This window comes from Cupressus sempervirens, chromosome 5, assembly GCF_028749045.1.
Source record: "Cupressus sempervirens isolate cs-2001-9-10 chromosome 5, ASM2874904v1, whole genome shotgun sequence".
In the NCBI taxonomy this organism is placed as follows: domain Eukaryota; kingdom Viridiplantae; phylum Streptophyta; class Pinopsida; order Cupressales; family Cupressaceae; genus Cupressus; species Cupressus sempervirens.
This window is the reverse complement of record NC_143122.1, coordinates 443,359-457,204: the sequence shown is the minus strand read 5'-3', so window position 1 is coordinate 457,204 and position 13,846 is coordinate 443,359.

The following is a 13,846-nucleotide window of genomic DNA, read 5'->3' as shown; positions in this document are numbered from 1 at the left end:
AGCTAAATTGATGATTTCTAGCTCTGATTGTGTCACGATGTTAACCTTTTAGTTGGCTCTATAAAAAAATGTTGATCTTTCCCCATAATGGTTAGGTAGAGTATCCAAGCCCTCTTTTTGAAGTGCTACAATTGGGTTATCAATAATACTATACACACTTCACATATAGCAATCTTTCTTTTATATCTTGCTAAATACAAATTACTACAATAGTTGACCTTCATGTCTTTATACACTTTACAAAATATATAATTAAATTTCACTTACTTAGGCTTAACACATAGGATATTGCCCCTAATTAGCTAAGTAATTATTATTTTTTAAAAATAAGTCCTTAACCCAAAACACCCATTTCTATGTCTTTCTTTAGTCTACTTGAATATTGTTGTGACTAGTAATCTATCCATAACTTTATCAGTATTCTCTATAATAACCTACAAACTTGAACATGTCATCCTAAATTAATAAGGTATCCACAAAAAATTCACATGTTTCCATGTATACCTCTAAGAACTAGACTGATAAAAAATCTATCTGTTCTTCTAGCTAAGCTAAGTGATACTTAAATAATTTTCTAGTACACCTGTCATAACACAATCGTCATGACTTGTCCTCTTCACAAAAATGATATGTTGCCATATATGATGATATTAAATATCTTAACTGAGCCAAGTTTCCAACATCACATACATTTGGTACATTAATCCTCATTAGTTGTCAATTCTATTAAGATTTTTAATAAAAAATAAAAGCTTTCAGCTTAATGGGTACTCACTATCCAATTAGAAAGATAGTAATTATAATACTAATATGTTTGATTAGTCTATAATATCTCAAATCTAATTTGATCTGATCTAAAATTAAGGGTTTCATATATAATCATCATAATATCATCATAGACTCATTACATATCATAAGTCCATGCTTGCATATGAAATCTATCTTTCCTTTATACCCCTTTAAATTGGTTTTTGAGTTAGCTACGAAAAATGTCTTTTCAAAATATGTGAAGCAATCTCCAAAAATAAATATTAAGAAATTTTATCTAAGGTTACAATGTCATCCCTACAATTTCAAGTAATTAAATTGGTAAGACAATTTAATTCCTTAGGCCAATTTGTCTTATCTTCAAAAATCATGGCTAACTATGTACTCTGCCAGTTTATCCATTTCTAACAAACATGTGTCAAAAAATTATTGGATACAACTGATTAATTGTGTTTTGTCTTTGATGTTACACAAATTTCATATCATTATTAGTCAGTATACGCCAATATCACTCAGGCAGTGAAGACAGTTTTCTATGTCTATTGAGCATTCCTATGATTGCCTAGTTCAGAAGGCAATGTGTACCAAGTTCACTTTAGTGTCAAAGGAAAATATGCACATGATGAGTGTTAACTGAGCTCACTAAGTTAATGAAGGAAAATTGGATGGAACCATTTCTAACCAAGCTCACTTAGTTTCCAAACAATTTTTGAGAGCTTGCAATATTAATCGAGCTTTTGTTGGTTAAAAAAGAAAATTATTTCTGAGTTAGTTTCTACTGAGCTAGGTTGGCTAAAAAAGGATTTTCTTATTTTGGCATATTAAGATTAATTGATTTATCTATTGATTCCAATAGACTGTGTTAATGAATATTAATTATTCTAAGTTGTATTTGAGCTAACTTGACAAAGTAAAAGATATAAGTATAAGGTCAAGTTGTGCTTTTAAAGTGTGTGGATGTGAAAGCTTGAAGATTCTATTGAAGATTTAATGATGAGAAAAGGAAGAAATTTTTTAGGATAAGTAGAATATTCCTATGAAGCATAAAATCTATATTCAATTAGGAAGGATCAAGTACAAGCCAAAATAGAGATTTTTAATCAATAATTTAGTTACACTCTAATTAAGTCATCTCATTTTTACTCTCTAACCATTGTAGCAATGATTTAAATCTCCTAATAGAGTTGGCTTAATAGCTATTTGCAAATCCTCTAATAAGGTGGCAGTTCTATTGAATTGTCTCAAGACCTCTAACAAGGCCACTCCTAAAAGGGTGATCAAATCCAATAATAGGGTCACACCTAACAGTGTGTTTTGTAACCTTTATTAGGGTTGGCTCCTAATACAACTCACTTCAGAATAGTAAAAACAATAACTAGTTGCAATTAGTATTTTTTCCCAAATTGGGTTTCCATGTTAAATCTTAGCATCAAATGTATTCATGCTATGTGTTTGCAACTAATTTAAAATTATGGTAATCACCAATAACATCTAAAGTTTATATGTTAAGCATTTACCTAGCATATTCATTTATTATCAAGTTACAACATTTTATGTGTGTTTACTGAGCTTCAACAATTTTCAATTTGCATTTTGTACTAACATCTAAGGGATCTTTGATTTATTTTAGTAGTAATTGATTCACCCCTCCCCTCTTAGTTACTCCTCTTATATTTTCTACAATTGGTATCAGAGCTTCTGGTGCTTGCAGAGAAGGTCTCAAGGACCTAAGCTAAAGATCAAGATGTCTTACAAAAGAGAGATCTCTAAACTAAATAGAGACAATTTTGTAGCATGGCAAGGACTTATGAGGTTACACTAGGCTACCATTAGTGACTCAGGATGCAAATATCTTGATGTTGATTACAAGACTCCCACTAGAACATTATCTATTGAAGAGATTGTTGAAAGGAAGAATCATAATATCATGTTGATTGATATTGCATCTGATTTTAGTTATGCTAAATTTGATGAAGACAAATATTGCAAGAAAGCTCATAAAATATGCATCAAACTAAAAGATATATATGGAGGAGATGAAAATTTAAGAAGAGACAAAGCTAAAAGTCTTAGAGGTCATTTTGATTAGATGAAAATGAGAGAAGATGATAACATTGTAGAATATGTGGAAAGGATCAAAGAAAGTGTAGGTGTAATGAAAGCATCTGGAAGAGACAGTAAAGAGAAAACAATTGTAATCAAGGAACTTATAACTCTTCTTCCTATTTATGTAATTAGAGTATCTGATATTCAAGAGATGAGATGTGATCCAAATAATAAAATATCTTTGGATGTTATAGTTGGAAGATTAATAGCTTTTGAGTTAGATAACTTTGATAACTATGTTCCTAGTTTAAAGGTTATTGAATTTTCTTTTAAAGCTAAAATCTCACTCAAAGAAAAGGTTAAGAATTCAAAAACTAGTCAATCATAAAATGAAGAAGAAAGAACATCTGAAGAAAGTTCAGATAGTGATCTTGAAATTGTTGAAACCCTACTTGCAAGAAAGTATTCCAAAGGAAGAGGAAAGTACAAAGGAAAAGTTCCTTTGATATACCTTTCCTATGAAGAAATTACTCACATTGCTGCTAGGTGCCCAAATGAGGAAATAAAAGATGAAAAGAAAAGAAATAAGAAAGGCAAGAAGGATTCTAAGAACTACAAAAACTACAAGGACAAACGTAAGAAATCTTGTTTTATAGCTAAAGATTTTGATAATAGTAAAGATGAAATGGTATATATTGTTGTAAAAGATGAATTTGATGGTGGAGATAAGATGGCACTTATCTCTCGTGTTAGAAAAAATGATATATGGATTATTGACAATGGCTATTCACATCATATGACTAGAGACAAAACAAAATTTGAGCACATGGAATATTATGATGGAGGTAGTGTGAGATTTGTAAATAATGAACCTTGTAACATAAAAGGAAAAGGATGCATTTCATTGACCAAAGAACCTGTATGTGATAATGCTTATTGGGCTGAAGGACTAAAGCATAATATACTAAGTTTGGCATAGTTGAATAACATTGGATTCAAGGTAGAATTCATGAATGGATAGGCCAAACTACTTGATGGAAAGGGAAATCTGGTTGGATTTGGCCAGCAAACAAAAGATAATCTATTTTATCTTGATCTTAGTGATTGTTCATGTTTTATTGCTCAAGTAGATGAAATCTAGTTATGGCATAAAAGACTATACCATGTAAACTTTGATAATCTAGTTAAGATGAGAAAACATAGAAGAGTAAGAGGTATTCCTAGTTTGAAGAAACCTAATATGGGACTATGTAATAATTGCCAAATTAGTAAGATGGGAAATACTAGTTTCAAAAGCAAAAACTATCAGTTAGAAGAAGCCTTGGAAATTGTTTATACAGACTTATGTGGACCTATTGGAATAGAGAGCTATAGTGGAGAAAATTTTGTCATTCTTTTTATTTATGACTATTCTAGAACGATGATTGTAATGTATCTAAAAGAAAAAATAGAAGCCTTTCAAAAATTCAAGTGGTATCTAGCAAGAGTGGAAGAAACTATAATGATGTTTAAATTCTTAAGATTAGATAGAGGTGGTCAATTCATCTCTAATGAATTCAACAATTTCTACATTGAAAGAGGAATCAAAAGACAAGTATTAGCTCCTAGTACACCACAACATAATAGTATGGTTGAAAGAAGAAACAAATCTATCATGGATTGTTCAAGAACCCTAATGATTGAAAAGAGTGTTGCTCTCAAATACTAGAAGGAAACTATAACCACTATAGTTCATACCTTGAATAGAGTACACTTGAAGAAAGATTCAAACAAAAATCCTTATCAGCTATGGTATGGCTACAAACCTAATGTAAGTTACTTGAAAGTATTTCGTAGAAAATGTTATATCTTGAAAGAATCTAGAAAAGGAAAATTTGATGTAAAAGGTGATAAAGGCATATTTCTAGGATACTCCTACAAAAGTAAAGCATAGAAATGTTTGAATTTTTCCACTCATAATATTATAAAAAGTGCACATGTTAGAATTGATGAGTTTGTAGAAAAGAGTGAAGAAGAAAGCAAGAAGGAGCTAGAAGATTACAAAAGATTTGTTTACTATGAACTTGATATACTACCAAATCTATTTGAAATAAAGGGAGCTTCATCTTCAGAGTCCCCTAAATCTCCAAAAGTTATTGAGTTGTAGATAGTGCAACCTAAGTTACTATTTGAAGAACTCAAGTCACAATTAGAGGCTACTGCAGTAGTTCAAATTGAGCCTAATGAACTCGAGTCATAGATAGAAGGACCCAAGATTGAAATTAAAATTCAAGATGAAGATGGTGGAATTCATTTAAAGCAAAAAGAGTCTATATTAGCAAGATATGTTAGAAGGCATCATGCACTCGATTAGATCATTAGAGACAAATTAGATGGAACAATGACAAGAAGCAAATTAAAAGGTACATGTTTACTTGCTGAATGTGAACCTAGAAGTGTTAAGGATGCTCTAGAAAATGAAAGTTGGAATGAGGAAATGGATGAAGAGATAGAAAAGATAGAAAAGAACAAAACTTGGACTCTTATTCCTAGACCCAAGGATAAAAATGTAATTGGTACAAAGTGGGTATTTAGAATAACTGAATGAAGATGGAAAAGTTTCAAGAAACAAAGAAAGATTGGTGTGCAAAGGCTATTCTCAAGAAGAAGGTATTGATTATGGTGAGACTTTTTCTCCTATGAAAATACTAGAATGTGTTAGAACTTTACTAGCATACACAACACATAGAAGATTTAAAGTGTATCTAATGGATGTTAAATCTACATTCTTGAATGGAGTTCTTGATGAGGAAGTCTACATTGACCAACCAGCAGGTTTTGTAGATCCTAGCAAAAGAGACATAGTTTGCAAGTTACACAAAGCATTATATGTTCTCAAGAAAGCTCCCAAAGCTTGGTATGAAAGACTTCATAATTACTTGGTACATATTGGCTTTCAAAGAAAAAATAATAATAGTAGTCTGTATATCAAGGAAGGACTAGACAAGAAGATTGTTGTTGGTACAAATATTTTTTGATGATACTCTATTTATAAGAAATGATGACTTGTGCAAAGCATTTTTAGAAGAAATGAGTAAAGAATTTGAGATGTCAATGTTTTGTGAGATAAAATTCTTTATTGGATTACAGATACAACAAAACAAAAATGGTATCTACATCACTCAATCTAAGTATATCAAGGAGATACTAAAGAAATTTGGAATGGAAGATTCAAGACTAGTTGGAACCCCTATGTCTACTGGATATAAGCTCTCCAAAAATTATGACTCCAAAGAAATAGATCAAACCACATACAAATAAATGATTGGAAAATTATAGTATGTAGTGCACACAAGACTTGATATTTCTCTAGCAGTTGAAATAGTGGCAAGATTCTCAGCAAATCCTAAAGAAAATCACATGATGGGAATCAAAAGAATCATGAGATATTAGAAAGGTATTGAAGAGTATGGCTTATGGTATAAACTTGGAGGCAATTTGGACTTGAAAGTATTTATTAATGCTGATTGGGCATGAAGTATTGATGACATAAAAAGCACTAGTGTTGGAGCATTCTTTCTTGGTAAAAGACTAGTATCTTCAAAAAGTAAGAAGTAAAATTGTACATCTCAATCCATAGTAGAGGCAAAATATGTGGCAGTAGTAGTTAATTGTTCTAATATTGTTTGGTTCAAACAATTGTTGAAAGGAATGAAGATAGAAATCAAGGACCCAATAGTCATATATTGTGATAATACTAGTGTAATCAACATATCAAAGAATCCAATGATACATACCAAAATAAAACACATTGCTATAAGATATCACTTCTTAAGAGAATTGGTGTAGGATAAAGAAGTTAGATTGGAATATGTTAATTCAAAGGAATAGATTGTAGATATATTCACCAAGCCATTATCTAAGGATGTATTTTTGTATCTAAGAGGTAAGCTAGGGGTCATTCCCCTATTTGAAGCTCACTAAATGAAATTTAGTGATGCATCAACATGAGCTAAGTTGAAGATCAATCAGTTGGTCTAGAATTGGCAAGGGAATATTGCAAATGAATCAATACTTAAGGTACATTGGTATTAACAAAATTATTGTCTTTGGCATGTGTTGTCAAAGAGAGAGAAGTTTATTTTCATATCCTTGAGACATTTTTTACAATAAAGTGAGGAACTAAAAGAGGGAGAATTTTATTGTCATTCCAAGGAAGGAGAAGATTACTGTCATTCCAAACAAGGAGAATTTTTTTGTAAGAGAGAGAGATTTTTGAATGAACTTGGTAGCAGTTATTGTAGATAGAGAAAGAATCCAGTGAGAGGAAGAGCTCTTACTGATAGAGGGAGTTCTCAAGGATGAATCCAAATTTTCATTATGTTATGACATGTTGTGCTATCATCAATGTCAAAGAGGGAGATTTTTGGATACAACTGATTAATAATGTATTGTCTTTGATGTTACACAAATGTCATATCATTATCACTCAGTATTTTTTGAGCTCACTCGGGTAGTGAAGATAGTTTTTTGTGTCTACCAAGCATTCCTATGATTGCCTAGTTTAGAAGGTAGTGTCTACTGAGTTCACTTAGGCATCAAAGGAAAATATGCACAAGATGAGTGTTAACCAAGCTAACTCAATTAATGAAAGAAAATTGGATGGAATCAATACTAACTAGTTTATCCTTTTCTAACAAACATGTGCCAAAAAACTATTGGATAATTGTTTGTGTATTGTCTTTGATGTTACACAAAAGTCTTATCATTATTAGTCAATATATGCCAAGCTCACTCTGGTAGTGAAGATAGGTTTCTGTGTCTATCAAGCATTCTTATGATTTCCTAGTTTAGAAGGCAATGTCTATTGAGTTCACTTAGGTGTCAAAGGAAAATATGCATAGGATGAGTGTTAACCAAGATCATTCAGTTAATGAAGGAAAATTGGATGGAACTAGTGCTAACCAAGCTCACTCAGTTGCCAAAGGATTTTTATAAATTTTCAGCATTAACCAAGCTTCTATTGGTTAACAAAGGAAACCATTTCTAAGTTAGTTTCTACTGAGCTGGGTTGGCTAACGAAGGATTTTCTTATTTTGGCATATTAAGCTTAATTTATTTATCTATTGATTCCAATCGATTGAGGTGATGAATATTAATTATTCTAAATTGTATTTGAGTTGACTTGAAAAAGTAAAAGGTATAAGTATAAGGTCAAGTTGTGATTTTAAAGTGTGTGAATGTGAAAGCTTGAAGATGTTATTGAAGATTTAATGATGAGAAAATGAAGCAAATTTAAAGGATAAGAATGATATTTTTGTGAAGCAGAAAAGCTATATTCAATTAGGAAGGATCAAGTACAAGCCAGAATAGAGATCTATAATCAACAATTTAGTTACATTCTAATTAGATAATCTCATTGTTACTCTCTAACCATTGTAGTAGTGATCTAAATCTCCTAACAAATTTGGCTTAACAACTATTTGCAAATCCTCTAACAAGGTGGCAGTTCTATTGAATTTTCTCAAGACTTCTAACAAGGTCGCTCCTAAAAGGGTGATTAAATCCTATAATAGGGTCACACCTAACAATGTGTTTTGTAACCTTTAAGTGGGTTGGCTCCTAATAGGACTCACTTCAGAAGAGTGAAAATAGTAACTAGTTGCAATTAGTGATTTTTCCCAAATTAGGTTTCCTTGTTAAATCTTGGTGTCAAATGTGTTCATGCTATGTGTTTGCAACTAAGTTAAAATAATGATAATCATAGATAAAATCTAAAATTTATATGTTAAGCATTTACCTAGCACATTTAGTTATTAACGAGTTACAAAATTTTATGTGTGTTTATTGAGCTTTAGTAGTTTTTAGTTTTTAGTTTGCATTTTGTACTGACATCTAAGGGATCTGGGATTTATTTTAGTTGTAACTGATTCACTCCTCCCCTCTCAATTACTCATCTTATATTTCCAAAAAAAACATCTAGCCATAGGTAACCTTATTTTAATCATATATAAACCTTATAATACCATATTAAAAAAATTTCACCATACCTGGTCAATATCCCATGCTTGGTGATCAAAATTATTTGAGTGGACTTGGTTTCATTAAATTATACCTAGGCAATTTTCTTCAATACTTATCTCCAAAATTGATCATTAAGTCAAGTAATCTTACCAAATAATTATGTTTCCATCAATGAAAAATCCATGCCTTCAATACTGATCACTTTTCAATAGTCTTCTCCTTTGGCATTGATGGTGACACTTAGTGAAGAATGGCTAATAGTCAATACAAAAATAACACTTGTACTTCAAAAATACTCCCCATTATATTGATACTATTTAGCTCCTAATTTTTCACTATATTACTTCCCCTTTGACATCAATATAAAAGAAAAGATTCAAAATTCTATGTAAAAGTCAAAAAAATTATCAAGTCAGGATGTCTTACCAAAGCTTAGTGGTGATGACAAAGATTCCTTTAATGAACATTTGAATGCCTTTAGTGTTTCTTGTGGTGGAATTTCAATATGAAGTTCTGTCTATAAGACTCTTTGTACAAAAATTCATTGATACTGCAATGGATTAGTTTTACCGCATACCAAATGTCTTTATCACCAATTGGAATTATATAAAAATAACAATTTAAGACAAGTTCAAGATCCCAAAAGATGAACATACTTTCTTGGTACAACTAAATTAGTTAATGAAGGAGATACAAAAAACTATAAGAGATTTTGATGCAAAGTTAAATAAAATGGGTCAAAAGGTACTAACCATTGAGTGATTTACCCTATAAAATAAAATTAAAAGGGCTCTTCCTTAACTCAAGCCCCCTTGATATTAGTTTTTGTTTGATAAGGGAAAAGGTGTTTGATGTGAAAACTTCTCAAACCACAAATATTGAATTTGAAGATGAGTTTATTATTGATAGGAAGTGGTAGAAGGGAGTTTAGACACCTAACACTTAGACTTTGACATCTTCTAACCCCATATTGTAAAGATTGGTAAATAATATGATACCAATAAAAAGATAATTAACTAAGAGAAGCAATCTATTTCAACAATCATACCTAGACATCCAATGAATATATTCAAATCAAAATGTGTGTCCTTCTAGAAGAAATATGTAATCACCACCAACACAATATAGGTTATTGTTGTGATGTGGTGTCTAATTAGACTATAAAGTTTATTCAACACAGTTTTCTCTCTATATTATTTCTATGGGGGTTTAGTGGAAATTCCCTTGCAAGAAGGTCTCATGGTTGATTGGGAGTGATGGAAGATGAGGGTAAGTTGAGGGTTGACAAGTTTAATGGGTAGAACTTTTAGTTATGGAAGATGCAAATGAGGGATTATTTCTATCAGAAGGATTTATGGAAGCCATTACAAGGAAAAACTAAAAAGTAGGGAACTATGAAAAATGAGGAATGGGAGATTTTAGATAGAAAGAAACTTGGAAGCATTTGATTATGCTGGGCACCATTAGTGACATTTAACATTATAAAAGCAAAGATGATGGAAGAGTTGATGGAAACCCTAGTGAAATTGTATGAAAAGCCCTTCGCTTCAAATAAGGTATTTCTCATGAAGCATTTATTTAATATGAAAATGGTAGAAGGTGGACCTATTGTAGATCATTTAAATGAGTTTGATACTATTACTAATTAGTTATCTTTTGTGGGTATTAATTTTGATGAATAAATTAGGGGTCTCTTGATTTTGTGTTCTTTGAGTGAAAGGTCAAATGACCTGGTAATGGTTGTGAGTAATTCTATTTTTGGATCTAATACCCTAAAATATGATGTTGTGATTGGTGTTATTTTGAGTGAGGAAACTCATAGGAAAACCTTAGGTGGATCTACATCAGGAAGTGCTTTGAATGCATAAAATAGAGGCAGAACAATTGAGAGAGGAATAATTCTAGAAATTGTGGGAAATAGAGAGGAAAGCCAAAGGGGAAGAGGTCTCAATCTAGAGGATCAAGAGATTGCTGACACTGTGGGAAACTAGGACATAAGAAGAAATATTGTTGGAATCAAAATAAAAATGTAGGAGATAAACTATAAGGGAAGAAGGAGGCAAATATGGTAAGCAACAAATCTGAAGAGGATGCTTTGCTTCTATCTTTAGAAAGTATTGATGATTCATGGGTTTTAGATTCTGGTGCTTCATTTCATGCTACACCTCATAGAGGTTATTTTATTGATTATGTACAAGGGGATTTTGGACATGTTTATTTGGGGGATAATGAACCATATCAAATTGTTGGAAATAGAAAAGTTAAGATTAAGTTGCAGAATGAGAATGATCAGCTACTACATGTGGTAAGACATGTTCCAAGGCTGAGTAGGAATTTAATTTTAGTAGGGCAACTTGGTGATGAGGGTTGTATAGTTACTTTTAATGATAAAAATTGGAATGTTTCAAAAGGTTCCCTTGTAGTAGCAAAAGGTGTTAAAGTATGCATCTTATATCTTTGTATAGGTCATTTTGTTCCTTCTATTTTAATTGTTTAAGAGAAAAATGAATGTTTAAGAATAGTTGCTACCATTGAGTAGGGAGAATAATTAGCTACTATAGATTTTGATACAACACTGTGGCACAACAAACTTGGGCACATGAGTGAAAAAGGTAAAAAAATTATTTATTCAAAGAAAGTTTTACCATGTCTAAAATGTGTTAATATGGACTCTTCTGAAAGTTGTGTGTATGGAAAACAAAAGAAAGTGAGTTTTGTGAAGACTAGGAAGAAAATAAAAGTGAGAGATTAGAGCTTGTTGTAATGCCCCGCCAAGGGATCCAAAAGAATTAACCTAAAGTTTCACTAAGTTTTCTAAACATATTTTTTTTTAAAGTAAGAATGTATAACATACACATCAAACACATAGTAGCGGAAGCAATAACATGTAATCATCGACAAACATACATCACAAGTTACATTTCTTAAGGATCCCAAGACATTGAGTCACGTTTAAATTTAATTAATTCTAAGTCTAACAACTATCACATACATATGAAAGAATAAACAGAAAGTCCCATTGTCCATAATATACATTTGTTCTGAATGCCTCTTGGCAAATTAATTCGGATTGCTCAATCATCCACTGTACAAGTCACAGGGTATGAAAGGCTTAAAAGAATATACATATGTAAAAATAGAAATGCATCAACCTCCACGAATCCATGATACAAAGTATAGTAAAAATATATGAAACTATTCACTATACATGATACATCCATACATCCATAATGATAAAACATCTATCATAAAATCTAACTATCCATCATAATAATCCAAGAACATAGTGAAGGTAAATGCCAATCACGAACACTCCAGCCACGGTGACCATGTAACGAATCTCAATGGTAAGAGTAAAAAGAACTACCACCCGACCACGTGGAACCTAAATGGTCCACTCCCACTGCGCTGAGGAGATAGTCTCAAGTCCCAAACAAGGTATCAAAACACAAAACACAAGTACTCTCTAAGTCTAGGAAATCCTATAAGTATGCTAACTCAAGGGTTCCTAAAAGATCAACACCTAAATCCTAGAGGTACCACAAGACACGTAGAAAACCTAATATGCAAGTGGGAAAGTGTCATCGCAAAAGTCACGTAGAAGTTACCCGAGCAATCCCTCAGGAATCCCGGGTCCCTACTGATCTTGCGGCCACTAGTATCCTCTCGTACTAACGAGGCCTACTATGGAATGCAAGGTCATAACCAAGCGTCCTCTCTACCCCATCCTAGCCTGTACTAGCACTCAAGGCATGGGAGAGAACATACAATTATCTTGTTAGGTTCATTTTCTCTCATTTAGTGTAATTGTTTTCACTTATTAAAAATGACTTACAATGGGTTTCTCAAGGCAGCCTCTTAGGGCTCCGACCCCCATTGCAAGCCACTTCCCGACTCTACACATAGATAACCTACCCTAGGCTCATGAAATCATAAATCAAAGAATCATAATAAAACCACCTCAGTCCTATACAAGCAACTGAAAAGACATCATAAAAGGATAAGCCACAAAATTACATCAGTTCTTCATGAGCAACATATAAGCATCAAATAATAATCATATGATCGCGACAATTCTCTATCAGCAACTGAAGGCATCAATGATAAGTCCCAAAAATCAATGGTTCTCCAATGAGCAACTAGAAAGTATCCCTATAGTAAATTACAAAACTAATCGAAGACTCCAAAATGGTTAAGTCAACACATGACATCATCAAGAACATAACAAACATTTCAGTCTTCTCAAAGCAACCAGAAGATAATACAAGTATAACTAATCGAGACTCAAAAATGGTTAAGTTAGGTATCTCAAATACATACACCTCAGCTCCACACAAGGAAACTGGAAAGCAATAACAAATAGTAAATACATCCATCATAGAGCACACTATCACATTAACTTAGTTGGTTTGAAAAGATCGAGAACAAATCATCAAAACCTCACATTCACAAACCCAGGCCTCTGGTAACAACCTAAATTGGTCAATACTAGAACAACCCCAAAACATAGAGAACACATAGAAAACATCATAGTCTCGCAGTTTGGATTTGATTTGAAAATACAAATTTGAGAAGAACAATAAAGTTTAAGTTTGCCAGTGTTACTATGAGTTCCTCAGTTATCCCATTTAACTAACCCTATCTTGTTCTTATAATAAAAGAAATTGTGTCATGACTTAAAAATATTAATAATCATTTATTAAATAATAATAATAATAATAATAATTGATTATTGAATAAAGATAATTTCAATCGAATTTTCAAATAATATCCATTAATGTTTTAAATAAAATAATTACGATTTTATTAAGATTAATAATTAAGTCCTCAATGATAATAACTTCTATTCTTAATTAATTATTATTTAATTCATAATTAACTAAATTAATCAATATTTTATTTAAATATATATTACATTTATTATTAATATAACAAACTATATAATATTAATAAAATTTAATAATGAAATTAATAATAAATAATATCATAAATTTAATTTAATTAAAAATTATTAAAATTAATTATAATT